The sequence below is a fragment of the Arachis ipaensis genome, chromosome B1 (assembly GCF_059453495.1).
Source record: "Arachis ipaensis isolate K30076 ecotype BB chromosome B1, ASM5945349v1, whole genome shotgun sequence".
Taxonomy (NCBI): domain Eukaryota; kingdom Viridiplantae; phylum Streptophyta; class Magnoliopsida; order Fabales; family Fabaceae; genus Arachis; species Arachis ipaensis.
Genome location: NC_142436.1, coordinates 134,574,706 through 134,593,065, shown reverse-complemented (window position 1 = coordinate 134,593,065; position 18,360 = coordinate 134,574,706). Strand labels below are relative to the sequence as shown.

Here is an 18,360-nt window from a genome sequence, read left to right as displayed (position 1 = left end):
GAAAATGGTCCAAATGCTCTGTCACAGCACGACTAATCATCTGAGGTTCCCGATCATGCTGGAATAGGATTCACCCTCCTTTTGCGTCTGTCACTACGCCCAGCAATCGCGAGTTTGAAGCTCGTCACAGTCATTCAATCCCAGAATCCTACTCGGAATACCACAGACAAGGTTTAGACTTTCCGGATTCTCATGAATGCTGCCATCAATCTAGCTTACACCACGAAGATTCTGATTAAGAGATCCAAGAGATACTCATTCAATCTAAGGTAGAACGGAAGTGGTTGTCAGGCACGCGTTCATAGGGAATGATGATGATTGTCACGTTCATCACATTCATGTTGAAGTGTGAATGAATATCTTAGAAACGGAACATGTTGAATTGAATAGAAGAACAGTAGTACTTTGCATTAATCTTTGAGGAACAGCAGAGCTCCACACCTTAATCTATGGAGTGTAGAAACTCTACCGTTAAAAATACATAAGTGATAATAGAGTTCATTGGTCTCGGCCCCAGAGGGGAACCGGAGTAACCAAGACTACTATGATCCGAAGATAAAACTCAGGATGTCTAATACAATAGTAAAAAGTCCTATTTATACTAAACTAGTTACTAGGGTTTACAGAAATAAGTAATTAATGCATAAATCCACTTCCGGGGCCCACTTGGTGTGTGCTTGGGCTGAGCTTGAAGTCTACACGTGGAGAGGTCATTCTTGGATTTGAACGCCAGCTTTTGTGCCATTTTGGGCGTTGAACTCCACTTTGCAACTTGTTTCTGGCGCTTTACGCCAGAATTGGGCAGAGAGCTGGCGTTGAACGCCAGTTTGCATCGTCTAAACTTGGGAAAAGTATAAACTATTATATATTGCTGGAAAGACCTGGATGTCTAATTTCCAACGCAATTGGAAGCGCGCCATTTTGAGTTCTGTAGCTCCAGAAAATCCATTTTAAGTGCAGGGAGGTCAGAATCCAACAGCATCAGCAGTCCTTCTTCAACCTCTGAATCTGATTTTTGCTCAAGTCCCTCAATTTTAGCCAGAAAATACCTGAAATCACAGAAAAACACACAAACTCATAGTAAAGTCTAGAAATGTGAATTTAACATAAAAATTAATAAAAACATCCCTAAAAGTAACTAGATTCTACTAAAAACATACTAAAAACAATGCCAAAAAGCGTATAAATTATCCGCTCATCACAACACCAAACTTAAATTGTTGCTTGTCCCCAAGCAACCGAAAATCAAATAGGATAAAAATAAGAGAATATACTATAAATTCCAAACTATCAATGAAACATAGCTCCAATCAGATGAGCGGGACTTGTAGCTTTTTGCCTCTTGATTTGTTTTGGCATCTCACTTTATCCATTGAGGTTCAGAATGATTAGTATCTATAGGAACTCAGAGTTCAGATAGTGTTATTGATTCTCCTAGTTCAGTATGATGATTCTTGAACATAGCTATTTTATGAGTCTTGGCCGTGGCCCTAAGCACTTTGTTTTCCAGTATTACCACCGGATACATAAATGCCACAGACACATAAATGGGTGAACCTTTTCAGATTGTGACTCAGCTTTGCTAAAGTCCCCAATTAGAGGTGTCCAGGGTTCTTAAGCACACTCTTTTTTTGCTTTGGACCTTAACTTTAACCGCTCAGTCTCAAGTTTTCACTTGACACCTACACGCCACAAGCACATGGTTAGGGACAGCTTGGTTTAGCCGCTTAGGCCAGGATTTTATTCCTTTAGGCCCTCCTATCCACTGATGCTCAAAGCCTTGGGATCCTTTTTTTTGCCCTTGCCTTTTGGTTTTAAGGGTTATTGGCTTTTTGCTCTTGCCTCTTGGTTTTAAGAGCTTTTGGCTTTTTCTGCTTGCTTTTTCTTTTTCTTTCTATTTTTTTCGCCTATATTTTTTTTCTTTTTTTTTTCTGCAAGCTTTGTTCTTTGCTGCTTTTTCTTGCTTCAAGAATCATTTTTATGATTTTTCAGATTATCAAATAACATGTCTCCTTGTCATCATTATTTAAAGAGCCAACATATTTAACATTCTTAAACAACAACTTCAAAAGACATATGCACTGTTCAAGCATTCATTCAGAAAACAAGAAGCATTGTCACCACATCAATATAATTAAACTAAGTTCAAGGATAAATTTGAAACTCATGTACTTCTTGTTCTTTTGAATTAAAATATTTTTCATTTAAGAGAGGTGATGGATTCATAGGACATTCATAACTTTAAGACAAAGTTACTAACTACTAATGATCATGTAATAAGACACAAACATAGATAAGCACTTAACATAGAGAAAACGAAAAAAACAGAGAATGTAAGAACACGGAATGAGTCCACCTTAGTGATGGGTGGCGTTTCCTTCTTGAGGAGCCAATGATGTCCTTGAGCTCTTCTATGTCTCTTTCTTGTCTTTGTTGCTCCTCCCTCATTGCTTTTTGATCTTCTCTGATTTCATGAAGGATGATGGAGTGCTCTTGATGTTCCACCCTTAGTTGTCCCATGTTAGAACTTAATTCTCCTAGGGAGGTGTTGATTTGCTCCCAATAGTTTTGTGGAGGAAAATGCATTTGAGGCATCTCCGGGATCTCATGGTGATGAGCTTCATGCGTCTCTTGAGCTCCATGAATGGGCTCTCTTGCTTGCTCCATCTTTTTCTTAGTGATGGGCTTCTCTTCCTCAATGTGAATGTCTCCTTCTATGAAAGCTCCAGCTGAGTAACATAGATGGCAAATAAGATGAGGAAAAGCTAGCCTTGCCCCAGGGGAGGGCTTTTCGGCTATTTTGTAGAGTTCAAGGGAGATGACTTCATGAACTTCTACTTCCTCTCCAATCATGATGCTATGAATCATGATGGCCCGATCCACAGTAACTTCAGATCGGTTGCTAGTGGGGATGATGGAGCGTTGTATGAACTCCAACCATCCTCTAGCCACAGGCTTGAGGTCCAGTCTTCTTAGTTGAACCGGCTTGCCTTTGGAGTCAATCTTCCATTGAGCTCCTTCCACACATATGTCCATGAGGACTTGGTCCAACCTTTGATTAAAGTTGACCCTTCTAGTGTAGGGGCGCTCATCTCCTTGCATCATAGGCAAGTTAAACGCCAACCTCACATTCTCCGGACTAAAATCTAAGTATTTCCCCCAAACCATTGTAACATAATTCTTTGGATTCGGGTTCTTACTTTGATCATGGTTCCTAGTGATCCATGCATTAGCATAGAACTCTTGAACCATTAGGATGCCGATTTGTTGGATGGGGTTTGTTAGAACTTCCGAACCTCTTCTTTGGATTTCATGTCGGATCTCCGAATACTCATTTTTCTTGAGTTTGAAAGGGACCTCGGGGATCACCTTCTTCTTGGCCACAACATCATAGAAGTGGTCTTGATGAGCTTTGAAGATGAATCTTTCCATCTCCCATGACTCGGAGGTGGAAGCTTTTGTCTTCCCTTTCCCTTTTCTAGAGGATTCTCCGGTCTTAGGTGCCATCAATGGTAATGGAAAAACAAAAAAGCTTATACTTTTACCACACCAAACTTAGAATATTGCTCGCCCTCGAGCAAGAAAAGAAAGAATAGATGAAGAAGAAGAAAATATGGAGGAGAGGGGGGTGGTGTATTCGGCCAAGAAGAGAAGAGAGGGTTGTGTTGTGTGAAAATGAGGAAGAATGGAGGGCTATATATAGGGAAGGGAGGGGGTAAGGTTCGGCCATAAGGGTGGGTTTTGGGTGGGAAATTGATTTTGAATTTTGAAGGTAGGTGGAGTTTATGAGGTAGGTTCTTGGGGAAGAGTGGATGGATGTGAGTGGTGAAGAGGTGATAAGGAAGAGAGATTGAGGTGATTGGTGAAGGTTTTGGGGAAGAGTGTTTATGGGATTGTGTGAAAGAGGGATGAGAAGAAGTGAGTGGAGGTAGGTGGGGATCCTGTGGGGTCCACAGATCCTGAGGTGTTCAAGGATTTACAACCTTGCACCAAATTAGGCATGCAAAATGCCCTTGCACACAACTCTGGGCGTTCAGCGCCAGATTGGTGCTTGTTCTGGGCGTTGAACGCCCATTTGTTGCCCATTTCTGGCGTTGAACGCCAGAACCATGCTTGTTCTGGGCGTTCAGCGCCAGCTATTCTCCAGGGTGCATTTCTGGCGTTCAGCGCCAGAACCATGCTCTGTTCTGGCGTTGAACGCTGATGGGAAGCAGAAGCTGGTGAATTAAAAATTTATTAAAATGGTTAGGTTGCAAGTATAGTTCTTAACTCACCGAAAATCTGCCTATCAATTTAGAAATATGTCACAGAGAGTTTAAATTAAAATTACTGGGAGTTTTAAGTCCCAGGTCGTCTCCCAACGAGTTGCTGAAAAGTGTGCTGTTTTATTAATCAGATGTTCCAAGAAGTTGGGCTAAGTAAATTGGAATTTAATTGAGGAATTTTAAATAATATAAATAAAAGCCTTGACTGGGAATTGATTAGTTGGAACCTCTATCATTGATGGAGTGATTTTTAAGATTGATTTATAATTAACGGTTACTCTGTTTGGTTATCCTTTACTAGGTAAGGGAAAGTCAAACAAGTTGGACTGCCAAATCTATTCACGAGTTACAACCCACTTAGTTCAAAGGGATTGGCGTTGGTGACAGGATAGCAATCCAACATTTAACCCAACTATAAATTTCTCCTTCGATCCTTCCAACTCAAGAGTTCCTTTTAATCAACTCCCTATCAAGTAATGAAACTACTCACGCATTGTAAATAAAGAATCCATGACACATAAAAGGGAATTAAAAGAAGACATGATTATTGGAATTGAAATTGAATTAAAGAGAAATAATCCTTGCATTAATTAATCATAAAAGTATCTGAATGACAAAATTGAACATAACAAAGAACATGGAAGAATAAAACCAAGTTAAGAGAACAAACTAGAGTGATGAAGTCTTGATGAGGAAATAACTCTTCTCAATGTTCCAATGCTAAGACCAATTGAAAATTAAAATTCTAAAAACTAGAGAGAAAAACCTAAGAGAGTGAGAAAAACTAGATCTAAAACTACTGAATGAATGTCTCTGTTGTTTCTGCATAATCTCTGACTCTAGTCTGCTGTTCCGGGCCGAAAACTTGGCCGAAATAAGGTCCAAAATCGCCCCCATCGAATTCTGTAGATTATGCGGATCGCACATGTCACGCGATCGCGTCGTCCATGCGGACGCGTCGCTTGCGCTTTCCAATCTGCGCGGCCGCGCAAGCCATGCAGCCGCGTTACTGCGATTTGCGCTCCTTCGCGCGGTCGCGTGAGCCATGCGACCGCGTCACTTCTCGCTGGTTATCTCCTCAAATTCTTGTGTTCCTTCCATTTTTGCTAGCTTCCTCTCCAATCTCCATCTCATTCATGCCCTATAAGGCCTGAAACACTTGACACACAGATCATGGCATCGAATGGAATAAAGGAGAATTAAAAGTAAATAATTAAAGTCTCTATGAAGCAATTTTCAAACATGTACTGAATTTAGGAAGGAAATCTAAATGCATGCTAAATTGATGAATAAGTGGGCAAGGATCAGGACAAAACCACACAATTAAACACAATATAAACCATAAAATAGTGGTTTATCAACCTCCCCACATTTAAACATTAGCATGTCCTCATGCTAAATTGAAGGAGACAAGGAAATAAGTATGAACATGCAGAAACTCATGAAATGCAATGCAATCCTACGTATATAAAGAAATGCAACTATATGATTATTGTCCACTTGATCAAAAGTAAATAAGCCCTTCAAAACAGTTACAAATCAAATTCCACTAATTCTATCATTATACAATAAAACCGATAAAAGTGCAAGAAGATAGCTTATGAAAGCAGGAAACATGAAATTTTAAGTATTGAACCCTCACTGATAATGTATGTACACTCTAATCTCTAGTGTATAGGGTAATCACTCAATTCTTTTCTAGTCATGTTTTCTAACTTTTGTTTTTCTCTTAACCAATCAACAACAGTTAATATACCAATGCAAACATCATGAGGTCTTTTCAGGGTTGTAATGGGTCAAGGTGTAGGCAAGGATATACATATGGCTAAGTGAGCTTTATAAATTGAATCTTTAATTAACCTAAGCTCTCACCTAATATACATATATTCTATATACTTTTAAATTCATGCTTAGCTACCCATAATTCCCTTTTTCAACCCATACTCATGTTTCAACTTTGTATTTTAATTCTATCATATGTGTATTGATCTTTGTATTCCCGTCCTCGGTGCCATCTGTCAGGAACAGGGGTGGGCTGGTAGCAGTATCTCCATCTTCGGGACCGTCATGGCTCCCAGTGCTAATAAAGGAAGTGGAGTCCGGGGTGTCTGAGTCTCTGAAGCGTCCCTTGAGTAGCTCCTTGAGGTGTTTGAATCGGCGCTCGTTACGGCGCTCTCTCATCTTAGCTTTCAGTTCATGCCGATCTAATTTTTCAAGTATCTGCTGGAGCAATTTCTCGGTTGTAGATGCTTGTGGTGTTGAAGAAGGAATATCTTCAACTGGCTCAGTAGGCTGGCTTGTAGTGGCTGCTGAAAGTCTGAGGTATTTCCCGTGAGGGACATATTGATCATCCCGTGAAACCATGGCTTTGGTGTCCCCAGCTCTGTAGGAGACTCCAGCTGTTGAGACAAGATCTGAGACTAAGGCGGGAAAAGGTAGGTTGCCTGTGATTTGTACATGCTCCATAGCATTCCGGATGTGTCTTGAAAGATTCAGAGGTTGGTCTGTAAGGATACACCATAGTAGAACAGCCATGTCTGCAGTGAAGGAGGACTCATGAGTGCTCGGAAAGACGTAATGGGACATGATCTGTGCCCATACACGAGCCTCCAAGGTAAGTGCGGAAGCCAAGATTCCCTTAGGGCGGGAACGGTGGTATTCGTAGATCCAACGGCTGCCAGGTAAAGCGATGACTCCGAGAACGGAGTCCCAGTCAAATTGGTATCTCTGGCGCTGAAGGGTGGCTTCTTGAAAAGCATCCATTCCTACAGGAATAGGGGGAAGACTCAGAACTTGCTGAATGGCTTCTTCTGTGATGGAGACTTGCTTCTGCCGGACATAAACAGACTGCAGGGTCGGCATGTAGAAGTTGGAGTAGAACTCAACTACCCAAGAAAGATTGACCTGCCTTGGCTGTTTCCGTAGGAAACCCCATTGTCTTCGCTCAATTTGAGGCTCAACAAAGGTGGCAATATTGGACGGGAGGATAAGAAGGTATTCATTGTTATAGTTCCTTTCTGCCAGGATGGGGAACATCTGCTCACAGTAGCGATTGGAAAATCGCACAGCGTCCTTTGCTGGAAAGGCTTTCTCCTTTTCATCAACCTTTATTATCCTCTTGACTTGTTTTGTTGAGGGCTTAACTGCGGTTGAAGAAGGCTCTGCCACTAATGCTCTTTTAGTTCCTCTTCTTGCTGGTGGTCTGGGAGTTGCTTTCTCCTTTCCTTTCTTGGTGGCCATCCTAAAAGAAGGGAAGAGAAAGAAAATTAAATGCAAAGAGAGTTACAACAAGGAAGGAAACAGAAAAGAGGGTGAATGATGCACAGTAAAATGTAGATGACATTAACACATGCTCTCGGGTACATATGAAAAGCCATCAATGGGAAATAGCTAGTGCATAAAAAGACAAGTGAATGCAAGGTGTTTATTGGCATGCTGGCGAAGGGCATGAGTAGCATAGACCAAGCATTACTTTGTAACAAACCATCACGTTTGTATTGACAATTGAATTCAATTAATAAAATAATAGGGGAAAGTTGTGAAAAGCAAGCATTGAATAGTATAGGAACATAGAGAAGTGCATAATGCCACATGGGCTTTTTCACAAACACATAGCATGCATGTTAAACAAGATGTAAAAAGTATGAAATTGAACATGCAAGCAATCCCCTAAAAAAATAATAATAATAATTGTCAAATAAATTGTAACAAGTCACAAGCATATGGTGAGGGATAATGACTCAAAAAATTTCTAACACCATGTAAAAGGGAAAAGAAGAATAAAGAAAATAAAAGTTTAAAAAGAAAAAGAAAAGAAAAAAGAAAATAATAATATATACATAATATAATAAGAATGATAGAAAAGAGAAGAAGGAAGAAGAAGGTAAAACCTTGTTAATGGAGGAGAGAGAGAGAGTGAGATAGAAAGGAGAAGGGGGAAAGAGGAAAGAAGGAGGGAAAAGAAAAATTAGGATTTGGAGGAAAGAAAGATAAGATAATTTGGCAATTGGGGTTTAGCTGTGCGGCGCATGCGACGCGGCCGCCTGGGGCATGCGTTCGCATGGGGGCACGTCAGGGAAGGGGACACGATCGCGTCGGTCCCGCGGTCGCGTGACCTATGTTGCGCTGCTGGCGCGAGTGCAGCCTCGCTCCAGCACAACTCTCTGTTCGATTCATTTCAATTGCCAAAATTGGGTGACGCGATCCCGTGGGTCACGCGATCGCATGAGTGTGCGTTATAAAATGGGGGACGCGGCCGCGTCAGCGACGCGGTCGCGTGACAAGGATTGTGCTTCCAGCACCAATCCAGCACGACTCTCGCACAATATAGCACTGTGCACCCTTTTACGTCGACAATGCAGGGCACGCGGCCACGTGAGGCACGCGGTCGCATGGGAGGCCATGATTTCCATGTGACGCGGTCGCGTCGGCGACGCGGTTGCGTGGAGTAATTTGTGCCATTGGCACGACTCCAGCGCTCCTCCTGCGTAACTTTCTGTTCATTTTTATTTTTCTTTACTCCTGCTGCCACGCGGACGCGTCGCTGGTGCGATCGCGTCGCGCGACGAAAATTTATTTTTATTTTATTTTTTTAGGAAAGATAGAGACATGTAATTGAAAGAGCACGGAAGCACTAATAAAGAGAAGAGTTATTAAAGAAGAAAAACTAAAAGTGAAGAAAAGAACGATCATACCGCGGTGGGTTGTCTCCCACCAAGCACTTTGCTTTTACGTCCGTAAGTTGGACGTTCTACTAGCTCAATCTGCTGCTATGTGGGGATCTTCCAAGTGGAAGATCTCAAGCTCCTTATTTTTCTGCACCTTCTCACCATGGTACAGCTTTAGGCGGTGTCCATTAACCTTAATAAGTTCAGAACTTGAAGGATGGCTTAGGTGATAAACTCCGTACGGTTCAGCCTTCTCTATTCTGTATGGACCTTCCCATTTTGATCTCAACTTACCGGGCATGAGCCTCAGTCGAGATTTGTAAAGGAGAACAAAATCTCCAGGTTGGAACTCTCTCTTCTTAATGTTTTGATCATGCACAGCTTTCATCTTTTCCTTGTATATTCTGGAGTTCTTATAAGCTTCTAGACGAAGGTTCTCCAGTTCCTGTAGTTGCAACTTTCTTTCAGTTCCGGCTTTCTCAATTTCCATGTTGCACTCCTTAACTGCCCAGAAGGCTCTGTGTTCGATTTCAACTGGAAGATGGCAAGCTTTTCCATAAACTAAGCGAAAGGGACTCATCCCAATGGGTGTCTTGTATGCTGTTCTATATGCCCACACTGCATCTTGTAGTCTGGTGCTCCAGTCTTTTCTATGAGGCTTTACTATTTTCTGCAGGATACGCTTAATTTCTCTGTTTGACACCTCGGCTTGCCCATTAGTTTGGGGATGGTAAGCTGTTGCAACTTTATGGATTATCCCATGCTTCTTCATCAATCCTGTTAGTCTCCTGTTACAAAAATGGGTGCCTTGATCACTCACGATCGCTCGTGGTGATCCAAAGCGGCATATAATATGGTTTCTCACAAAGGAAACAACAATGTTAGCATCATCAGTGCGGGTAGGAATTGCTTCCACCCATTTGGAAACATAATCTACAACTAACAAAATATAAAAATATCCACTAGAATTTGGAAATGGACCCATGAAGTCAATGCCCCAGACATCAAAAATTTCACAGAAAAGCATATAGTGCTGAGGCATCTCATCCCTCTTGGATATGTTACCAAATTTCTGGCATGGGTGACAAGATTTACAAAACTCAGCAGCATCTCTAAAAAGAGTAGGCCACCAGAATCCGCAGTCTAGGATCTTTCTAGCTGTTCTTTGAGGGCCAAAGTGTCCTCCACTCTCAGATGAGTGACATGCCTCTAAAATGGACTGGAATTCTGATTGAGGTACACATCGTCTAATTATCTGGTCAGCGCCATATCTCCATAAATATGGGTCATCCCATATATAATATTTAGACTCGCTTTTCAGCTTGTCTCTTTGATGTTTAGAGAAATGTGGAGGAAATGTGCGGCTAACTAAATAATTAGCAACAGGTGCGTACCAAGGGACTACCTCAGATACTGCTTGCAGGTTGTCAAAAGGAAAATTATCATCTATAGGAGTAGAATCATCCTTAATATGTTCAAGGCGACTCAAGTGGTCCGCTACTAAATTTTGATTACCACTCCTATCCTTTATTTCTAAATCAAATTCTTGTAACAGCAGTATCCATCGTATAAGTCTTGGTTTGGATTCCTTTTTAGCTAATAAATACTTTAGAGCTGCATGGTCCGAATACACTACTACTCTAGTACCAAGTAAATAAGCTCGGAATTTATCCAGAGCGAAAATAATAGCAAGTAGCTCTTTCTCAGTAGTAGTATAGTTAGACTGGGCAGTGTCTAAAGTCTTAGATACATAGGCAATAACAAAAGGGTCCTTACCTTCACGCTGAGCCAGCGCTGCTCCTACCGCATGGTTGGAAGCGTCGCACATGATTTCAAACGGCTGGCTCCAGTCGAGTCCTCTCACAATTGGGGCTTGAGTTAGAGCAGTCTTCAGCTTATCAAATGCTTGTTTGCAATCTTCACTGAACTCGAACTCAATGTTCTTCTGCAGTAATCTGGATAAGGGAAGTGCCACCTTACTAAAGTCTTTAATAAATCTCCTGTAGAAACCTGCATGGCCGAGGAACGAACGGACTTCCCTCACAGAAGAGGGGTAAGGTAAACTAGAAATAACATTCACCTTTGTTGGGTCTACAGAAATGCCATTATTAGATACCACATGTCCCAATACAATCCCTTGCTTTACCATAAAGTGGCATTTTTCGAAATTCAATACAAGGTTTGTATTAATACATCTATCTAATACTCTAGATAATCCATCTAAGCAAAGGTTGAAAGAATCACCATAAACACTAAAATCGTCCATAAAAACTTCCATACAGTCCTCAATAAGATCAAAGAAAAGGCTCATCATGCACCTTTGGAAAGTAGCTGGTGCATTGCACAAGCCAAAGGGCATTCTCTTATAAGCATAGGTCCCAAAAGGACATGTAAAAGTAGTCTTTTCCTGATCCTCAGGAGCTATATGAATCTAGAAATAACCTATGTAACCATCTAGAAAGCAATAATGTGATTTACCTGACAAGCGATCCAGCATTTGATCAATGAATGGAAGTGGGTAGTGATCCTTACGGGTAGCTTGGTTGAGACGCTTGTAATCAATGCAGACTCTCCAAGCATTCTGAACTCTAGTTGCTATGAGCTCTCCATGCTCATTCTTCACGGTAGTGACTCCGGACTTCTTGGGCACAACTTGTACTGGGCTTACCCATTCACTGTCTGAAATGGGATATATGATACTGGCTTCCAATAATCTGGTCACTTCCTTTTTGACAACTTCCAAGATGGTGGGATTCAATCTTCTCTGGGGTTGACGGACAGGTCTTGCTCCTTCTTCTAAAAATATTCTGTGCTCGCATACTTGAGGGTCGATTCCCACTATGTCTGCCAAACTCCACCCAATTGCTTTCTTATGCTTCCTCAGTACATCAAGTAACTGCTCTTCTTGTTGAGAAGTCAGTTCTCTTGCAATAATAACCGGAAGCTTCTGCTCATCCTCAAGATAAGCATATTTGAGATGTGGAGGGAGAGGTTTCAATTCTAACTTTTGATCATGGTTAGGCTCTGGATTATCTGGGGCTTGCGAAAATGGCGAAGGTCCTCATTGTCAGTTAAGAGGGTCCCCACACTTGGATATTGTCCAGTGTGCCTCTCTTCAAACTCTTCTTTTTGAACTTCAGCCACACTCTCGTCTATGACATCACACTGGAAGATAGAACAATCTTCTGGGGGGTTGTCAATGACTCCATTCAGATTGAAGATCACTATGCGGCCATCTATTTCAAAGGAGTATGTTCCTGAAAAGGCATCTAATTTGAATTTTGATGTCTTCATGAATGGTCTTCCAAGTAGGATTGATGATGGCTTATCTGAATCATTATGGGGCATCTCCAAGATATAAAAATCAATGGGAAATGTGAGCCCCTTAATGTTCACCAAAACATCTTCAGCAACTCCAGCCACTGTAATAATGCTTTTATCTGCTAACACAAAACGAGCTGCCGACCTTTTTAAGGGAGGGAGCCTTAAAATATCATATATAGACAAAGGCATTATACTGACACATGCTCTTAAATCACACATGCAATCATAAATTACTACACCACCAATAGTACAACTAACTATGCAAGGACCTGGATCACTACATTTTTCAGGTAATCCTTCCATTAAAGCAGATATAGAACTACCTAAAGGAATAGTTTCTAATTCATTAATTTTGTCTTTATGGATACATAAGTCTTTTAGAAACTTTGCATATTTAGGTACCTGCTGAATAACATCAAAAAGGGGAACATTTACCTCAACCTTTTTGAATATTTCTACCATTTTAGGATCAGGTTCCAGCTGCTTCCTGGGCTTCCTTGCAAGTTGTGAAAATGGAATGGGAGTAGTGTTTTCTGTGGTGCCTGCGCCTTTTGGTGCTTCTTCCTATGGTTAAGCTATCTCTTCTTCAGCTATGTCCTGTATATCCTCTTCCTCTTCAACATCTTCGATTTCTACCACCTCTTCAGCTGAGGCGTATTCTGGTGAGCTTGGTTCCTCCTGATTCTTCTCTTGCAGTGTGGTTTCGGACCTCAGGGTGATGGCATTAATGCCTCCCTTCGGATTGGGTAAGGGTTGAGAGGGAATTCCAGTGGTGCTTGAAGGTTGGTTACTGGAATTTTGTGCTGAACCAAGTTGTGTCAATAAAGCTTGTAGAGTAGAGGTGAAACCATTCAGACTGGCGTTAATATTGTTCACGATGGTATTTTCCATGGCCAGTTGTCTTTTCTCAAAAGCTTGTAATAAATCTTCATTAGAAGATACAGAAGAATGAGTAAACTGAGAGGTTTGCTGCTGATTGTTCGGTGGTCCTTGGTTTTGCCTCAGGTGAGGTGCTCGGTAAGGTTGATTTTGCTGCCTGTTGTTGTTATTATTCCACCTCTAATTTCCCTGGTTATCTCTGCCTCCCCTATTATTGTTGTCTCTCCAATTCTGGTTTGAATTGTCCTGCCATCCATGGTTATTATTTCCACTTTGATTGTACCCTTGGTTGGGGCGGTCATAGAAGTTGTGAGTGGATGCCACCATGTTGTCTTCTTGTTAGAGCTGCGGACATTCATCAGTATAATGGCTGTAATCAGCACAAATTCCGCAAATTCTTTGTGGAACTAGTTGTTGGTTTTGCTGCGGTTGAGTTTGCTGAGCTTGTTGATTCAACTGCATTTGCTTCAGCAAGTTGGTCATCTCATAGATGCTTCAATTTAGAGCAACAGTCTCTATGCCAGAAGATACTTCTGCAATGGCCCTTGAACGGCCTTGCTTCTGTCTGTGGTTCCGAGTAGATTCAGCTAGATCACTGATCAATTGCCAAGCTTCATCAGTGGTCTTGTACTTCTTCATAGACCTATTGCTGGCACTTTCCAATGTGGTCTTGTCTTGGGGTCTCATACCTTGTGTGATATAGCTGAGTAGCACGATCTTGTCAATCATGTGGTGGGGGCATGCTTCCAGAAGATTATTGAAGCGCTCCCAGTATTCAAAGAGAGTCTCATTGTCGTCCTGAACAATTGTAGAGATATCCTTCCTCAGTTTATCAGTAACTTCAGATGGAAAGAATTTCTCCAGAAACTCCATTCTGAGTGTATCCCAGTTGGATACATTTGCTAGAGGTTGAGTGTAGTACCACTCTCTTGCTTTTCCCTCAAGAGAAAACGGGAAAGCTTTCAGCAGAATTGAAGTTTCATCAGTGCCATCACGCCTGACAGTAGAACAGGCTTCCTGGAAATCTCTCAAGTGCTTGATAGGCTCTTGAGCAGATAGGCCATGAAACTTGGGCATCAAATTTAGCAGTGCGGTCTTTATTTCAAAATCTGTAGCTACCGCTGGATGATGCGCTTGAAACGGTTGCATTGTAAAATCAGGGGCTCCTTCCTCTTGAATGGTAACTCTTCTAGCTGCCATGTTTTCAGCGCATAAAACAACTAAATCAGTAGAATGGGGGCTGATTTCTTCCTCAAATTCACTTTCAGATCCGCCCTTAGAGCGGGCTAACCTACGCTGTTCTCGCCTTATTCGTGAAATTGTTCTTTCAATTTCAGGATCGAATATTAGCAAGCGTGGATCAAGAAGCGAACACGTCATTTGACGGAAGAAACATGCAGCTCATAGTAGCAAAATTAAATAAAATGCAAATAAATAAATTCTAATATAAAATTAGCACTCTATTGCAACTCCCCAGCAACGGCGCCAAAAATTGATGGGAAGCAGAAGCTGGTAAATTAAAAATTTATTAAAATGGTTACGTTGCAAGTATAGTTCTTAACTCACCGAAAATCTGCCTATCAATTTAGAAATATGTCACAGAGAGTTTAAATTAAAATTACTGGGAGTTTTAAGTCCCAGGTCGTCTCCCAATGAGTTGCTGAAAAGTGTGCTGTTTTATTAATCAGATGTTCCAAGAAGTTGAGCTAAGTAAGTTGGAATTTAAATTGAGGAATTTTAAATAATATAAATAAAAGCCTTGACTGGGAATTGATTAGTTGGAACATCTATCATTGATGGAGTGATTTTTAAGATTGATTTATAATTAACGGTTACTCTGTTTGGTTATCCTTTACTAGGTAAGGAAAAATCAAACAAGTTGGACTGCCAAATCTATTCACGAGTTACAACCCACTTAGTTCAAAGGGATTGGCGTTGGTGACAGGATAGCAATCCAACATTTAACCCAACTATAAATTTCTCCTTCGATCTTTCCAACTCAAGAGTTCCTTTTAATCAACTCCCTATCAAGTAATGAAACTACTCACGCATTGTAAATAAAGAATCCATGACACATAAAAGGGAATTAAAAGAAGACATGATTATTGGAATTGAAATTGAATTAAAGAGAAATAATCCTTGCATTAATTAATCATAAAAGTATCTGAATGACAAAATTGAACATAACAAAGAACATGGAAGAATAAAACCAAGTTAAGAGAACAAACTAGAGTGATGAAGTCTTGATGAGGAAATAACTCTTCTCAATGTTCCAATGCTAAGACCAATTGAAAATTAAAATTCTAAAAAATAGAGAGAAAAACCTAAGAGAGTGAGAAAAACTAGATCTAAAACTACTGAATGAATGTCTCTGTTGTTTCTGCATATTCTCTGACTCTAGTCTGCTGTTCCGGGCCGAAAATTGGGCCGAAATAAGGTCCAAAATCGCCCCCATCGAATTCTGCAGATTATGCGGATCGCACATGTCACGCGATCGCGTCGTCCATGCGGACGCGTCGCTTGCGCTTTTTCCTCTCCACGCGTTCGCGTCGTCCACGCTACCGCGTCGCTTGCGCTTTCCAATCCGCGCGGCCGTGCAAGCCATGCGGCCGCGTCACTGCGATTTGCGCTCCTTCGCGCGGTCGCGTGAGCCATGCGACCGCGTCACTTCTCGCTGGTTATCTCCTCAAATTCTTGTGTTCCTTCCATTTTTGCTAGCTTCCTCTCCAATCTCCATCTCATTCATGCCCTATAAGGCCTGAAACACTTGACACACAGATCATGGCATCGAATGGAATAAAGGAGAATTAAAAGTAAATAATTAAAGTCTCTAGGAAGCAATTTTCAAACATGTACTGAATTAAGGAAGGAAATCTAAATGCATGCTAAATTGATGAATAAGTGGGCAAGGATCATGACAAAATCACACAATTAAACACAATATAAACCATAAAATAGTGGTTTATCAAATGCCCAAAACATGCTTCTTACTGGCATTTAAACGCCAGTAAGGTCTTCCTCCAGGGTGTGATTTTTCTTCTGCTGTTTTTGATTCCGTTTTCAATTTTTATATTTATTTTGTGATTCCACATGATCATGTACCTACAAAGACATATAACTAATAAAAATATAATTAAATAAAAATTGGGTTACCTCCCAACAAGTGCTTCTTTAATGTCAATAGCTTGACAGTGGGCTCTCATGGAGCGTCACAGATGTTCAGAGCATTGTTGAGACTTCCCAACACCAAACTTAGAGTTTGGATATGGAAGTTCAACACCAAACTTAGAGTTTGGTTGTGGCCTCCCAACACCAAACTTAGAGTTTGATTGTGGGGGCTCTGGTTGACTCTGTTTTGAGAGAAGCTTTTTATGCTTCCTCTCCATGTTTACAGAAGGGTAACCTTGAGTTGTAAACACAAGGGAGTCCTCATTCAATTGAAGTACTAATTTACCTCTGTCAACATCAATCACAGCTCTTGCTATGGCTAGGAAAGGTCTTCCAAGGATGATGGATTCATCCTCATCCTTCCCAGTATCAAGGACTATGAAATCAGCAGGGATGTAAAGGCCTTCAACCTTTACTAACACGTCCTCTACTTGTCCATAAGCCTGTTTTCTTGAATTGTCTGCCATCTCTAATGAGATTTTAGCAGCTTGCACCCCATAGATTCCCAGTTTCTCTATTACAGAGAGGGGAATGAGGTTTATCCCTGAACCAAGGTCACACAGAGCCTTTTCAAAGATCATGTTGCCTATGGTACAAGGTATTACGAACTTTCCAGGATCCTGTTTCTTCTGAGGCAATGTCAGTTGATCCAAATCACTTAGTTCATTGGTAAACAAGGGAGGTTCATCTTCCCAAGTCTCAATACCAAATAACTTGGCATTCAGCTTCATGATTGCACCAAGAAACTTGGCAGCTTGCTCTTCAGTAACATCCTCATTCTCTTCAGAAGAGGAATACTCATCAGAGCTCATGAATGGCATAAGGAGGTTCAATGGAATCTCTATGGTCTCTAGATGAGTCTCAGATTCCTTTGGTTCCTCAGAGGGAAGCTCCTTATTGATCACTGGGCGTCCCAGGAGGTCTTCCTCACTGGGATTCACGTCCTCTCCTTCCCTTACAGGTTCGGCCATGGTGATCAATTCAATGGCCTTGCACTCTCCTTTTGGATTTTCTTCTGTATTGCTTGGGAGAGTACTAGGAGGGATTTCAGTGATCCTTTTACTCAGCTGGCCCACTTGTGCCTCCAAATTTCTAATGGAGGACCTTGTTTCATTCATGAAACTTACAGTGGCCTTAGATAGATCAGAGACTAAGTTTGCTAAATTAGAGGTATTTTGTTCAGAGTTCTCTATCTGTTGCTGAGTGGATGATGGAAAAGGTTTACTATTGTTAAACCTATTTCTTCCACCATTATTAAAGCCTTGTTGAGGCTTTTGATCCTTCCATGAGAAATTTGGATGATTTCTCCATGATGGATTATAGGTGTTTCCATAAGGTTCACCTAAGTAATTCACCTCTGCTATTGCAGGGTTCTTAGGATCATAAGCTTCTTCTTCAGAAGATGCCTCTTGAGTAATGTTGGATGCAGCTTGCATTCCATTCAGACTCTGAGAAATCATATTGACTTGCTGAGTCAATATTTTGTTCTGAGCCAATATGGCATTCAGAGTATCAATTTCAAGAACTCCCTTCTTCATAGGCGTCCCATTATTCATAGGATTCCTCTCAGAAGTGTACATGAACTGGTTATTAGCAACCATGTCAATGAGTTCTTGAGCTTCTGCAGGCGTTTTCTTTAGGTGAATGGATCCACCTGCAGAAGTATCCAATGACATTTTAACCAATTCAGATAGACCATCATAGAATATATCCAGGATGGTCCATTCTGAAAGCATGTCAGAAGGATACTTTTTGGTCAGTCCTTTGTATCTCTCCCAAGCTTCATAGAGGGATTCACCTTCTTTCTATCTGAAGGTCTGAACATCCACTCTAAGCTTACTCAGCTTTTGAGGAGGAAAGAACTTGGCTAAGAAAGCCTTGACCAGCTTATCCCAAGAGTTCAGGCTATCCCTAGGTTGAGAGTCCAACCATATTCTAGCTCTGTCTCTTACAGCAAAAGGGAAAAGCATGAGCCTGTAGACTTCAGGATCTACTCCATTAGTCTTAACAGTATCACATATCTACAAGAATTCAGTTAAGAACTGAAAAGGATCTTC

At 41.1% G+C, this 18,360-nt stretch overlaps 2 non-coding genes across 2 annotated transcripts; both read left to right on the top strand.

Moving 5' to 3' along the window:
- Positions 1–13,858: 13,858 nt before the first annotated feature.
- LOC148578462 (small nucleolar RNA R71) lies at positions 13,859–13,966 on the top strand. The gene has a single exon (XR_015904037.1). It is a non-coding gene; the product is annotated as a small nucleolar RNA R71 (small nucleolar RNA).
- Positions 13,967–18,033: 4,067 nt separating this feature from the next.
- On the top strand, positions 18,034–18,141 carry LOC148578461 (small nucleolar RNA R71). Its single transcript, XR_015903900.1, has one exon. It is a non-coding gene; the product is annotated as a small nucleolar RNA R71 (small nucleolar RNA).
- The last annotated feature ends 219 nt before the right edge of the window (positions 18,142–18,360 follow it).